Source organism: Gorilla gorilla, chromosome 1 (assembly GCF_029281585.2).
Source record: "Gorilla gorilla gorilla isolate KB3781 chromosome 1, NHGRI_mGorGor1-v2.1_pri, whole genome shotgun sequence".
NCBI lineage: Eukaryota > Metazoa > Chordata > Mammalia > Primates > Hominidae > Gorilla > Gorilla gorilla.
The window spans coordinates 169,348,539-169,364,634 of record NC_073224.2 but is presented as its reverse complement, the minus strand read 5'-3'; positions in this window follow the sequence as shown (position 1 = coordinate 169,364,634).

Sequence of the window (16,096 nt, the reverse complement as noted above, 5' to 3'; positions counted from 1 at the left end):
TCCCTTTGTATAGAACCTGTGTCTCATTTATGTTTGAATTCTCAATACTTACTGAGGTCCCTAGAGAACTGAATATCTTTGGATTGTAGGGGTCAGTAAACCTGAGAAATTATTTTGGAGCCAGAGTGTTGAGGATCCTCACTACTAAGGCAAGGAATTTAGCTCTTTTTCAATTACCCTCTGCATTTAAGTTTATTTGCATTTGGCTAGTCATTGACATGATTTTAGCTCTTTTAAATATGCTTTAGACATATTTTAAATATGTTAACTATGAAAGAAAAGTGTAAAAGATGTACATTTTGAAGGAGACATCCTGGAGAGCATTCCTTCAGGTTCCCATCCTACGGCTCCTGTACCTCCTGTTCTCCCATTGTCTGTAATTTTACTGGCCATTGACAGTCCCAGGAGTGCCAGTCAGTATTCATGTTCTACAAACCTTCTCAGCGCCTAAACTTCAGGATCCCTTGCAGGTTGAATGATGACTTCTAGGCTCTTGTTCTTGCTGTCATGCCTTGCTTCAGATTGTAACATGGAAGAAGAGGGACCACACAGGCCAGTGAATTTGTGAGCCTGGTGGTCATTATCACCCACCTCTCAAAGGATATGGGAGGGAAAATGGGCATACATCAGCAAATACATAACCTGACTGCTAAATTTCTTTCTAGACCCCAGCTTCTGAAATAGTAAACTTGATGAGATTTGATTTGTTCTGAAATATTGTGTCTTTTTAAAACTAATGAACTAACTAGCTAATTAATGCATTCAAAACTTATAATTATTGTCTGTATGCCATAAAGTGGTTGCTAAGCATCGTTGAACTTCATAGGACAAAAATTACAGCATAATAATACATTTTATGGACATAGAGAAGGATATATAGTCAATACCTTAATAATGATAACTAATTAATTTAGCATAAATTATAGTGTCCTTGCATCCTTGCCATGTGCCAGACATTATTTCAGGTTCTGAGGAGTATATCTGTGAACAAGGTAAAGTCTCTATTGGCAGAAACATACAGTCTAGAGATGGGGCAGACATCTGAATGGGCAATTATGAAATAGTATTATACATGTTATAAAAGGAAAAAGCAAAGGGAGACTCAGAAAGAATACCCAACCCCAGCTTTGGGGAGATGAAGGAAGGCTTCCCTGGGCAAGGAATGAAAGATAAATGTCTAATAGGTTAGTTTCTACAATTTAAAAGGCAGTGAATCTTTACTGAAATTAAATTTGAGCAGATGATCATAAGGTAGTATTTACTTTTCATTTTAAGGTGGCTCTTATTATCTACTGAAACAAGTTTTTAAAAGTCTCTTAAGAAATATTCATGATATTGATTCTTCCTATCCATGAGCATGGAATGTTTTTCCATTTGTTTGTGTCGTCTCTTATTTCCTTGAGCAGTGGTTTGTAGTTCTTGAAGAGGTCCTTCACATCTCTTGTAAGTTGTATTCCTAGGTATATTATTCTCTTTGTAGCAATTGTGAGTGAGAGTTCACTCATGATTTGGCTCTCTGTCTATTATTGATGTATAGGAATGCTTGTGATTTTTGCACATTGATTTTGTATCCTGAGACTTTGCTGAAGTTGCTTATCAGCCTAAGGAGATTTTGGGCTGAGACAATGGGGTTTTCTAAATACACAATCATGCCCTCTGCAAAAAGAGACAATTTGACTTCTTCTCTTCCTATTTGAATACTCTTTATTTCTTTCTCTTGCCTGATTGCCCTGGCCAGAACTTCCAATACTATCTTGAATAGAAGTGGTGAGAGAGGGCATCCTTGTCTTGTGCCGGTTTTCAAAGGGAATGCTTCCAGCTTTTGCTCATTTGGTATGATACTGGCTGTGAATCAATATTGGGAAAATGGCCATACTACCCAAAGTAATTTATGGATTCAATGCTAACCCCCTCAAGCTACCATTGACATTCTTCACAGAATTAGAAAAAAACTACTTTAAATTTCATATGGAAACAAAAAGAGCCCATATAGCCAAGACAATCCTAAGCAAAAAGAAGAAAACTGAGGCATCACACTACCTGACTTCAGAATATACTACAAGGCTACAGTAACCAAAACAGCATGGTACTGGTACCAAAACAGATATATAGACCAATGGAACAGAACAGAGGCCTCAGAAATAATGCCACGCATCTACAACCATCTGATCTTTGACAAACCTGACAAGCAATGGGGAAAGAATTTCCTATTTAATAAATGGTGTTGGGAAAACTGGCTAGCCATATGCAGAAAGCTGAAACTGGACCCCTTCCTTACACCTTATATGAAAATTAACTCAAGATGGATTAAAGATTTAAATGTAAGACCTAAAACCACAAAATTCCTAGAAGAAAACCTAGGCAATACCATTCAGGACATAGGCGTGGGTAAAGATTTCATGACTAAAACACCAAAAGCAATGGCAACAAAAACAAAAAGGGATCTAATTAAACTAAAGAGCTTCTGCACAGCAAAAGAAACTCTCATTAGAGTGAACAGGCAACCTACAGAATGGGAGGAAATTTTTGCAATCTGTCCATCTGACAAAGGGCTAATATCCAGAATCTACAATGAACTTAAACAAATTTGCAAGAAAAAACCAAACAACCCCATCAAAAAGTAGATGAAGCACACAAACAGACACTTCTCAAAAGAAGACATTTATGAAGCCAATAAACATATTAAAAAAAGCTCATCGTCACTGGTCATTAGAGAAATGCAAATCAAAACCACGATGAGATACCATCTCACGCAAGTTAGAATCATTAAAAAGTCAGGAAACAAGAGATGCTGGGGAAGATGTGGAGAAATAGGAATGCTTTTACACTATTGGTGGGAATGTAAATTAGCTCAACCATTGTGGAAGACAGTGTGGCAATTCATCAAGGATCTAGAACCAGAAATACCATTTGACCCAGTAATCTCATTATGGGGTATATACCCCCAAAATTATAAATCATTCTACTATAAAGACACATGCACATGTATGTTTATTGCAGCACTGTTCACAATAGCAAAGACTTGGAACCAACTCAAGTGCCGATCAATGATAGACTGGATAAGGAAAATGTGGCACATATACACCATGGAATACTATGCAGCCATAAAAAGGGATGAGTTCATGTCCTTTGCAGGGACATGGATGAAGCTGGAAACCACCATTCTCAGCAAACTAATACAGGAACAGAAAACCAAACACTGTATGTTCTTACTCATAGGTGGGAGTTGAACAATGAGAACACATGGACACAGGGAGGGGAATATCACACACCAGGGCCTGCTGGAGGGTGGGGGGCTAGGGGAGGGATAGCATTAGGAGAAATGCCTAATGTAGATGACGGGTTGATGGGTGCAGCAAACCACCATGGCACGTGTATACCTATGTAACAAACCTGCACGTTCTGTACATGTATCCCAGAACTTAAAGTATAATTAAAAAAAAATAGACAGGAGAAGGGAAAAAAAAGGCTTTCAAGAAATATATAATAGTAGGTTTTATCCTATACTCTACTACTTTGGATCTGTCATAGAAAAATAATTCAAAATATAAAATAATTGATCATCTTGGATATTTTTATAGTAGTGTTAATTATAATGAATATTAAAAATACAGTAAGTGTTCTTCAGCTGAATTATTGAAAAATAATTCAAAATATGAAGTGATAATCTTGAATATTTTAATGCTAGTGTTAATTATAATGAATATCGAAAACACAGAAAATGTTCATCAGTAGATGACGTATGAATTAAATTTTATTCATGCAGTTATTAAAAACGATGGTTATAAAAATTCATAAGAGAGTCTTTCTGCATATCACAGGGGTAGAAATGGAGGAAAAAGAGACTATAGAAAGGTAAAAAAGAGAAAGACAGCGAGGGCCAGGGAAAAGCAAATCATTTAAGCCATTATCAATCTAGGATTTATCTGGACATTGAAGCTTTTTGTTTATCTTAAATACTGGTTTTTAAAAGTGATTTTTGGAAGGAGCAATCTTTTTAATGGAAAATGAGGTCTTATATGGATTCCTAATATATAAAACTTATAAAATATATAAAGTGGTATTTTATTAATAATGCTTGAATTGACAAACTCAGATTCTTAACACATACTTAAAATAAGCTAATTAATAAGAGTGAGAGAGTTTTGATGAAATGAATAACCTGACACTAGGTTTTGTGGATGACAGTTGCCATCTAATGTTAAGTCTCAGCATCCATTTTATTTCTCAAACTGTAGAGTATGAAGAAACAACTGATTCCTCCCAGTGAGTAATAGCAACATGTTTATATAGCTTTATAGAAGCAAATATATGCAATTTATAAAAGGAACAGTGCAAACGCTAATCAATGACACACTTAAAAGAAGGTTAAGTATGCGCATAAAGTTGGCAGGAAGAGTTGTATTCTGGCCTCTAAACAAAGACAAGTTAGCTTGGCAGCCCTTGTTAAGCTACATTCTCTAATATGTTTGAAAATAGATGCATAACACATTTGAGTAAACCTTTAAAAATATATGCATATACTATCCATGATGCATAAATGAAATATAATCAAACATTAATATACTCTCTAAAAATGAAAAGCATTACATATATTGTATCTGATTTGAACTGTCATTTTCATAGATATATAGCATGTGTTTTGCTTTGCCAGGAAATGATATTTATTATAAAGAAAGGTGTAGATAAGTTATTCTGACTTATGTAATCTTGAGGAAAAGTTTTAAAGATAATATTCTTCTAAAAAATTGTAGTACTATTATTTGTTACATTTGCTCTCTGGATTTCTGTTTCTAATACGTGTAATACATGTCAAATAATATAACAAGAACTACTGGTGTTCAGGGACAGAATAAAGTGAGCTTGGGGAGTGTATTAGTCTGTTCTCACACTGCTATAAAGAGCTACCTGAGCCTGGGTAATTTATGAAGAAAAGAGGTTTGACTCACAGTTCTACAGGCTGAACAGGAAGCATGATAGGGAGGCTTCAGGAAACTTATGATCGTGTTAGAAGATGAAGGGGAAGCAAGCACATCTTCACATGGTGGCAGGAGAGAGAGAGAGAGAATGAAGGGGGAAGTGCCACACACTTTTAAAGCATCAGATCTCATGTAAACTCACTATTATGAGAACAGCAAGGGGAAAATCGGCCCCCATGATCCAATCACCTCCCACTAGGTCCCTCCCCCAGCATTGGGAATTACAATTCAACATGAGATTTGGGTGGGGACACAGAGCTAAATCATATCAGGGAGCAAGGGCACACTTATGTGAAAGAACAGAAAGGATTAGAGTTGAGATATAAAGGTGAAGAGGAAAAGATTGGGAAGGTGATCCCAGGCTGGGAGATGGCATATGAAAAGAAGAAATGGTCTAAGTTGGAGTAATAGGATGAGGCTTACCTTCCTGTAATAAACAACTACAAAACTGGACAAAATATATAAAGCAATGTTTTCAGGAACTGAGCAACCTACAGAGCAGAGTAGCCATCCTTGAGAGAAGGTAAAGACTAGAGGTGAGCTTGACATTCATCAAGGTTTTCTGCCTTTCCAAATCATGGCACAAGGAAGTGGATCCCAAAAAGCAATAATCTTACTAAGCAGAGAAGCAGGAATTAGAGTTCGGGAATGCAGATGTATTTAGAATTTGTGGGAAAGAGTCCCAGAGAAGGGTCCTTCTCTGTATAGAGTAGAGCTTCAAGAATCTTCATAGTGATCCCTTGAATTTTGGCTGAATGCTAAGCTGCACATGCAAAGAGTGACTCCATGAGGTCTTGCAAAGAATAGCTACAGGGTTTTTTTTTTTTGAGCTAAAGAGTCTCCATAGGTTGCAAAGTGCTGAGGGACATTGGTTTTTTGACCAGCTAGAACACCAGAAACATTAGTTGAAACCCCAGAAAGGCCATACTTTAAGAGGTTTACTCCAGCCTTAGAATAAGGGCTACTCCTGATCTTTTCTAGCAAAGCTAAAACAAAGCATCAACACTGTCAACTTGACTTGCCAGTAAATTAATTGCCTTCCAAAACAAAACTCAACACCCTTTAATATGATTCAGTCACACAACAACCTGACTGTCTTAGCTTATTAGGATTGCTATAATGAAATACCATAAACTGGGTGATTTATAAATAACAGACATTTGTTTCTCACGTTCTAAAAGCTGGGAAGCCCAAGATCAAGGCACTGGCCAATTTTGTATCTGACAAAGGCCTGCTTCCTAGTTCATAGAAGGGTGACTTCTTGCTGTGTCCTTGCATGATGGAAGAGACTAACTAGCTCTATGTGGCCTCTTTTATAAGGGTGCTAATCCTAATTATGAGAGCACTGCCTTCATGATCTAATCACCCCCAAAGGCCCCACCTCCTAATACCATCATCTTGGGAATTAGGATTTCAATATATAAATTTTAGGAGTGGGGAAACAAACATTCACACCATAGCAATAACATTCACAATGTTTGGCATCTCCTAAAATATAGTTAACATTCAAAGAAGCAGAAAAATGTGACCTATAATAAATAGAAAAATCAGTCAATATAAACAGATCAAGGAATGACAGAGATGATGGAATCATTAGAAAAAGCTTATATAGAAATAGTATATATATATGTGTGTTTAGAAAGTACATATATATGATTAAAATTTTATAGGAACAAATAAATATAATAAGCAAAGAAATGGGTAAAGTAAAAAAGAAACAAATGGTACTCACAGAGCTAAAAATACAATTAACCAAATGGAAAATTCATTAGGTGAGTTAAACAACAGATAAGACACTGAAGAAAAAATGATAAGTGATCTTAAAGACATAGCAACAGAAACTATCCAAGATAAAGACTTAAAAAAAGACTGAAATAATATGAAAAAAGCCTCAATTACCTCTGAACAGCCTTTATAGGCTTGCACATTTTCAGTAACATAGGCTCCACACTCAGGAGGGGCCTCACTTGGTTTAGTGCTGTGTCATTGCCTCTTAACATTCTCAACAATTTTTGAATAAGGAGTGTCTCATTTTTGTTTTGCACTGGCCCTCCAAACTATGTAGCTGGTCCTGACTAGAGGATAATATTAAACAGTCTGACATGCATGTACTTTGAGTCCTAGAACTCTCTGAGGACAACAGGAGATACAAAAATATTTGAAGACTAATGGTAGGAATATTTCCAAATTCCTTGATATAAATCTGCTGGCTCAAAAAGCTAAGGAAACTACATTAAAAAAAGGAAGAAGACAGTACTACAGATAATCATAATCAAATAGCTGAAAATCAATAATAAAGAGAAAAACTTAAACGCATCCAGAGAAAAGTTAATATGGGGGAACAAAAAAGAATTACCACAGATTTCTCTTCAGAAATCATTCAAGCCAGAGACAATGGAGCAATATCTTTAGTGCTAAAAGAAAAAAAGTAAAACCTTTAACCTAACATTTTATATCAGGCAAACATCCTTCAAAATTAAAGACTTATTCAGACAAAAAATTCCTTAGGGATTTCATCACCAGCAGGCCTAAACTACAGGGAATATTAAAAGAACATTTTCAGGCTAAAGAAAAATGATAGCAGATGGAAATCTGGATATACAAAAAGCAATGAAGAGCATTATAAATAGTAAGTAAAAAACTCAAGATTCTTTAAAGACAACATAATCCAAGCTTTCAGCAATACAGAATTCATAATAATCAGAAGGCAATTGATAATTAGTACTAGTCAACACATAAGGGAGTAGGAAAATGTGACCTATTGCCAGAAGAAAAAATCATCAATAGAAGCTAATGAGAATGTGAGACCATGGATTATTTTTAGTTAGTAAACTTTATTTTTTTAAGAACTGTTTGAGGTTCACAGTAAAATCAAATGAAAAGTACAGAGAGTTCTCACATACCTCCTGTCTTGACACATGTACAAGCTTTGCCCTGACCATTGACATGCTCCATCTGAGTGGTACATTTGTTACAAGTGATGAACCTACACTGATACATCGTTGTCACCCGAAGTTGATAGTCTATATTAGGGTTCACTGTTGTTATTGCACATTTGGTAGGTTTTGACAAATACATAATGACATGGATCCAGCATTGTATCATACAGAATAATTTCACTGCCCCAAAAATCTTCCATGCTCTGCCCATTCATCTCTCCCACTCTCATTAACCCCTGAAAAATCACTTATCCTTTTCCAATCTCCATAGTTTTGTCTTTCCCAGAATGTCATATGGTTGGAATTATACAGCATATAGCCTTTTCGGATTGGCTTCCTTTCACTTAGTAATATGCATTTAATTTTCCTCCATGTCTTTTCATGGCTTGAAAACTCTCTCTTTTTTTTTCCAGTACTGAATAACATCCCATTGTTTAAATGTCCCACAGTTTATTTATCTTTTCACCTACTGAAGGACATCTTGATTGCTTCTAGGTTTTGGCAGTAATGAATAAAGCTGCCACAAACATCTGTGTGCAGGTTTTTGTGTGGAGATGTTTTCAGTTCATTTGGGTAAATAGCAAGGAGTGCAATTCCTGGATCTATGCAAGAGTATATTTAGCTTTGCAAGAAACTGCAAAACTGATTTCCAAAGTGGGCATACTATTTTGCATTTCCACCAACAATGAATGAGAGTTATTGTTTCTCTCTGCCAAATTCCTTGCCAGCATTTTGTGTTGTCAGTATTTTAGATTTTGATCATTCTCATAGGTGTGTAGTGGTATCTCATTGTTTTAATTTGCAGTTCCCTAATGATGTATGATATTGAACATCTTTTAATATGCTTACCTGCTATCTGAATATCTTCTTTGGTGAGATGTCCTTTTAGGTATTTTGTGCATTTTTAAAATCAGGTTGTTCATTTCCTTATTTTTGAGTCATAAGAGGCCTTTGTATATTTTATGTAATGGTCCTTTATCAGATGTGTCTTTTGCAAGTATTTCTCTCAGTCTATGTCTTCTCTTCTCATTTTCTTGGTATTATCTTTCATAAGGCAGAAATCTTAAATTCTAATGAGTTCAGCTTATCAATTATTTCTTTCATGGATGTGTCTTTTATGTTGTATTTAAAGAATCATTGCCATACTCAAGGTCATCTACATTTTCTTATCTTCTAGGAGTTTTGTAGTTTTGTATTTTACATTCAGGTCTGTGATCCATAAAAGGTATAAGGTCTGCTCTAGATTTTTTTCTTTTCTTTTTTGCATGTGATGTCCAGTTGTTCTGGTACCATTTGTTGAAAATACTATCTTTGCTCCATTGTATTGCCTTTCCTTCTTTGTTAAAGATCAGTTGGTGGCTGGGAGCAGTGGCTTATGCCTGTAATTCCAGCACTTTGGGAGGCCGAGGCGGGTGGATCACTTGAGGTCGGGAGTTCGAGACCTGCCTGACTAACATGGAGAAACCCCCTCTCTACTAAAACTACAAAAATTAGCTGGGCATCGTGGCACATGCCTGTAATCCCACCTACTTGGGAGGCTGAGGCAGGAGAATTGCTTGAACCTGGGAGGTGGAGGTTGCGGTGAGCTAATATTGCGCCATTGCACTCCAGCCTGGGCAACAAGAATGAAACTCTGTCTCAATAAATAAATAAATAAAATAAAGATCAGTTGGTTATATTTATATGGATTTATTTCTGGGCTCTCTATTCTGTTCCACTGATCTATTTGTTTATTCTTTCGTCAATAACATGCTTTGTTGATTACTGTAGCTTTATAGTAAGTCTTGAAGTTGGGTGGTATCAGTCTTCCACCTTTGTTCTTCTTCAATATTGATTTGGCAATTCTGGGTCTTTTGCCTCTCCATAAAAACTTTAGAATCATTTTGTGAACATTCATGAGGCTGTGGAATTTTTACTATATTTCTAAGTAACGGAGCACCCTAAAATGGGTAGAAGAGAAGGTGACATGTAAACAGTGGGTTTTAGAAGGTAATGTGGAAATGAATAGGAGGGCAGACAGTAAAGAATGGAAAGATGATTCCTATTTCCCATCCTCTCTCTCTCTCTTGCTTGCCACTTCCCCACTCTTCCCCGCCCCTTCCCCCACCACCACCGCATAGCCCATGTCTCACCTGTGCTCATTTTAAAATTAGAGCTTTTGGGTCTTGAGGAATGGTGGAAGATGAGTGGTGTGAAACACTATCTTAGGATGGAGTTTCCTGGAAGCAAATGCTGGGCCAAGGATTCAGGTGTAAGTAAAGTATTAATTCTCCCAGTAAAACCAGTAAGAGGGTAAAAGAAGCAGGATAGGAAGGAATGTGACAAAGCCAAGCAAAGGTCCAATTCCATGTGATGTCTCAGACTCAGCCTGATTCTGAGGAGGCTCTGGAGAGAAAATGACATTTCAGGGTTTGTTCCCTTCCTCTCCGTATCCTACAAGAGCTGGGCTTTTGTATTTCACACCAGTTAGTCACTGGCTAAGGGCCAGCATGGTGGGGGATGCAAATTCCCAGATCTTTCTGTTCTCCATGTGGGCAAGGAGACTTTAGTGCCCATGGGCAATTCTTTGAGGACCCTGGGTGATAACCCTTAGTAGCAGAGCATGTGGAGGCTGGGGATGGACACATAGCGCCGATAAGAGAGATCTGAGGGGATCTGGGCAGAGTATCAGCTGTATCCGTCACAACCAAGGTTCAATTTACATAGGGAACCAGGGAGCCCCATGGGAGGGAATTCCATGGAATTCTCACGGGAGCCTAGGGAAGAGAAAATGTTAAGTATTAAAGTTTAGACCTAAGAAATTGTGCTTCTGTTAAAAGGAGAAGTCTACTGAGCACAGCACTACATTTTCGTATTGGACTTCAGTCTGATTCCTTGAACTTATGGGACTTTGAGTGGAAAGACTCTCTCATGGGAGTCAGTGAGTCCATAAAAAGTCCATTTCACTATGAATTTGGTAGAAGCCAAAGATGGCAAAGCATCGAAAATATTGGTGTTTTTATGGCTCTTGGATTGAGGCACATTAACCCAATATGATCTCAATCAGTGCTACTTTAGGAATCTTATGGAGTTCACTCAATAGACACTTCTAGTGTCTAAAAAAAAAAATAACTTACATTGGGATTCTTCTTAGGGGACGACCTCATAATGGCAGGTGATGGATGTGGTAAAAAGAATCTTTTAAAGATTACTTTGAAACAATGGTTGGAATTATTTGGGGAAGCTTTTAAAAATCCTATGCCCAGGTCCCATTCCATATCAATGAAATCAGATTCTCTGGACTGGGACCCAGAAAACAGCATCTTTTAAAAAAACTTCCCAGGCCATTTCAATATGCAACAAAGTTTGCGAAGCACAGCTTAAAAATGATACCCTAAGTGGTTACTTTGTGGATCACAATCATTTACCTGCACTTAAATAGAAAGAAAGTAGTATTATTATATAAATGTGTTTTTTATTCCTTGAAATAAGATTTATTCTGATTGTATCACACACATGTTAAAAAAGTGTGTATCTCTAATGACTTAGAGGTAAGATGCTCTGATGGTTAATTTCGTGTGTCAACTAGACCGTGGGGTATTCAGATATTTGGCCAAACATTATTCTGGGTGTTTATGTGAGGAAGTTCTAAATATTGGGGATGAGATAAATATTTCAATAGGTAGACTTTAACATTGGATTAGATTAACATTTTAATCAGCAGAGAAAAGGAGATTGCCTTCCATAATGTGAGTAGGCTTCATCCAACCAGTTGAAGGCCTGAATAGAACAAAAACGCTGATCTTCCCCTAAGTAAGAGATAATTCTCTAGCTGACTACCTTCTGATTTCATCTGCAGTATTGACTCTTCCTGTCTGATGGTCTTTGAACTAAAACTTTGGCTTTCCCTGGGTCAATTGGCCCACCCTGCAGATTTTGGGTTTCCCATCCTCCATAATTGCCTGATCCAACTCCTGGTAATAAATCTTTCTCTCTCCCTCTCTCCATATACATATATATATATATATATATATATGTCTGTGTGTGTGTTTGTGTGTGTATGCATAGGCATGTATACACACACACATATATATACACATTAATTTTTCCTCCAGAGGACCCTTGATCAATACAAATGGTAACTCTGGAAAACTGTTACTTGTTTCAGAAAAGCAGCTCCAGTGATTAATAAGATTTTGATGTTAAGAGGCACGTGGAGTTTGAATAAAATTATTTCATAAAATTTGCAGGTAGGAAAAAAGTAATATTTTAAATGTAATGCTTTCATTTACAGGGTGTGTTATTTAAAATAAATATGCAACTAAATCAAATGCATACATATTTAACTTTAAAATTTTTTTTTTATTAGTATACATTTTCAAGTCAGGCTCTTATCATCATTTTTATTGTATATGTCTTCCCATATGGATATCGAAGGATCACATTGTATTCTGGGTTGTTTTATGTTCAGGCATATAGGGTAACTAGTCCTGTTGGGCCTCAGTTTTCTTACCTATAATAGAGAATAAAATAGTATATCCTTTAAGGTTATTGTGGGAATGAAATTAGATAAGTAAAGTGTTTAGCATTACTGTTAATAATAACTCAGTAATTATGTAGTTGTATATATATATACTTTATATATATACATATGTGTGTGTATATATATATACTTTATATATATACATATGTGTGTGTGTATATAGATACTTTATATATATACATATGTGTGTGTGTATATATATATATATATACACAAAGTATGTTATCAGGGTAAAGTTGAAGAAAGAATTGGTAGAGTCAAATTAATTTTTTTGCAGAGTTTGAAAAATTGTTAGAATTTATATTGAAGCCAGATTTTATTATTTTGACGTCATTTGACCAGATGATGTCTTCAGGCAAACACAAGGACACATTCTACATCATGTAATTTTTTTATTTTTTGGCAGAAGGAGAATGCAGTTGTTCTACCATTCTTCCCTTTGGATAGACAAATCATCTTGAGTAATGAGCTTATTGCCTATTCTGTGAATGCAAAACTATTAATTCTTAGTGTAAGCCTGAGAGAGAGAGTAAACACTGCATCAACTTTTTTGGAACATATTAAATATTGTATAATTCTTAATTGATTTCAGGAACAAGAAAGCCCTCTCTATAAGCAGGATAAGCCTCCTTAAGAAGGCCCTAACAATAACTTCTCAGAGACAAATATTATTTCTACATTTAATTTTTGTCTAAAAATTGTAACGGCATATTCTTATTATCAATAATTTATTCGGAGCCCAACTTTCCACTTAGACCTTCCATCAGGAGAGAGGACAAGATAGACAACCAGACACAGCCAGGAAGTACTACTTCCACTGATAAAGACTAGAATTTCTAATAAACCAATATAATTTGAGCAGAACTTCAGAGAGAAAATGCCAAGAGTAGGGGGAGATGCAACACAGACACTGAGACTGAAGAGGGAAGAAACTGGGAACCCTGTACAGGGTACCCCAAAGCCAGGGCTAGTTTCCAGTCCCAAACAGTTCCTGGGCAAGGAGGGAGTAAAGAAACTGTGGGACTGTCCACTCTTGCTACAGATGTTTGAGGTTTTAGCTCCAGGTGACCCCATATCTCCTATGGATGTTTCAGCTGGCAGAGGGATCTGCCTGGAGAGTAGACACAGAAATACAAAAGATCCTCAGAGAATGTTATGAACTCTATGCACACACATTAGAAAATCTATAAATGGATAAATCCCTGGAAACATGCAAACTTCCAAGATTGAATTAGGAAGGGATTGAAATCCTGAAAAAGACTGATATTGAGCTCTGAAATCGAGTAAGTAATAAAAAGCATACCAACCAAAAAAAGCCTTGGACCAGATGGTTTTATAGCCAAATTCTACCAGGCTTACAAAGAAGAACTGGTGCCAATCCTACCAAAACTATTTCCAAAAATCAAAGAGGAGGGACTTCTCCCTAACTCATTCTATGAAGCCAACATCAGCTTGATACCTAAATCTGGCAGAGACACAATAAAAAAAGAAATCTTCAGGCCAATATCCCTGATGAACATAAATGCAAAAATCCTCAACAAAATACTAGTAAATTGAATTCTGCAGCACATAAAAAAATTAATATACCTCGATAAAATATATGTTATTTCTGGGATGTAAGCCTGGTTCAACGTACACAAATTAATAAATGTGATTCAACACTTAAACAGAATTAAAAGCAAAAACCATATGATCATCTCAGTAGATGCAGAAAAAGCTTTTGATAAAATCCAACATCCCTTCATGATAAAAACCCTCAACAGACTGCAGGCATTGAGCAGATATACCATGAAAGAACATACCTCAAAATAATTAGGGCCATCTATGACAAACCCACAGCCAACATTATACTGAATGGGCAACAGCTAGAACCATTCCCTTCGAGAACTGGAACAAAACAAGGATGCCCACTCTCACTCCACCTATTCAACAGTGCTGGAAGTCTTATCCAGAGCAATCAGTCAGGAGAAAGAAATGAAAGGCATCCAAATAGGAAAAGAAGTCAAACTATTTCTCTTTGCTGATGTTATTATTCCACACCTAGAAAACCCTAAAGACTCCACAAAAAGACTCCTAGAACTGACAAATAACATCAGTAAAGTTACAGTATACAAAATTAATGTACAAAAATCAGTACCATTTCCATACACCAATAACATCCACTCTGAGAGTCAAATCAAGAACATGATTTCATTTACAATAGCCACAGAGAAAATGAAATACCTAGGAATACAGCTGACCAAGCAGATGAAAGAGCTCTATAAGGAGATCTACATAACATTGCTAAAAGGCATCAGAGACTACACAAACAAATGGAGAAACATTCCATGTTCATGGATAGAAAGAATCAATATTGTTAAAATGGCCACAGTGCCCAAAGCAATGTACAGATTCAATGATTATATTAGGCTGTTTTCACACTGCTATAAAGGTACTACCTGTGACTGGGTAATTTATAAACAAAATAGGTTTAATTGACTCACAGTTCTGCATGGCTGAGGAGGCCTCAGGGAACTTACAATCATGGAGGAAGATGAAGGAGAAGCAAGCACCTTCTTCACAGGTGACAGGAGAGAGACAGAGTGAGAAGGGAGAAACGCCAGACACTTATCAAACAACCAGATCTTGTGAGAACTCCCTCACTATCACAAGAACAGCACGGGGAAAACTCCCTGTATTAGTCTGTTCTCACACTACTATAAAGAACTGCCTACGACTAGGTAATTTATAAAGAAAAGAGGTTTAATTTACTCACAGTTCCATATTGCTGAGGAGGCCTCAGGAAACTTACAATCATGGCAGAAGGCACCTCTTCACGTGGCAGCAGGAGAGAGAATGCGTGCTGAGTTAAGGGAGAAGCCCCTTATAAAACCATCAGATCTCGGGAGAACTCACTCACTATCCTGAGAATAGCATGGGGAAACCACTCCCATGATTTAATTACCTCCACCTGGTACTGCCTTTGACACGTGGGGATTATTACAATTCAAGATGAGATTTGAGTGGGGACACAGAGCCAAACCATATCCTTCTGCCCCAACCCCTCCCAAATCTCATGTTCTCACGTTTCAAAACACAATTATGCCTTTCCAACAGTCTCCCAAAGTCTTAACTCATTACAGCATTAACCTAAAAGTCCAAGTCCAAAGTCTCATCTGAGACAAGGCAAGGTGGTTCACATACTAGAGGGCCTTAAATGCCAAGTTCAGAAGTGTGGACTTGATTCGGAAAGCAGGAGAGATTTCTAGAGCATACTCTGGTTTTAGAGCTTTGTCTTTGCACAGGCTTATCTCATTGCCAGTTTCCATCTCTCCACTTGTTTGCCTGCTTTAGTGAGTATTGAAACAAAGGTTTTGTATTCTTGGTGTAAGGAAAATGGATGTACTGTGGTCAAGAATAGGCTGAGGCAGACATCTGGTCCAGCATGACTCAGTGAGTTTGGAGTGCAGGTGCACAACTTTGCACGTTATGTAACCATGCCACATGAGGCACATCATGTAACCACACTACGTGAAGTGCATTAAGTAACCACTCACATGAGCTTGTGCTTGGCTCAGAGCCACTACTGTCTGTAAAAGATACAATTACTCTGTGAACGCTGTACATATGGCTTGTGCCCAGGTCAGCTCATGCCCGTGCTCACACCCAGGCTCACT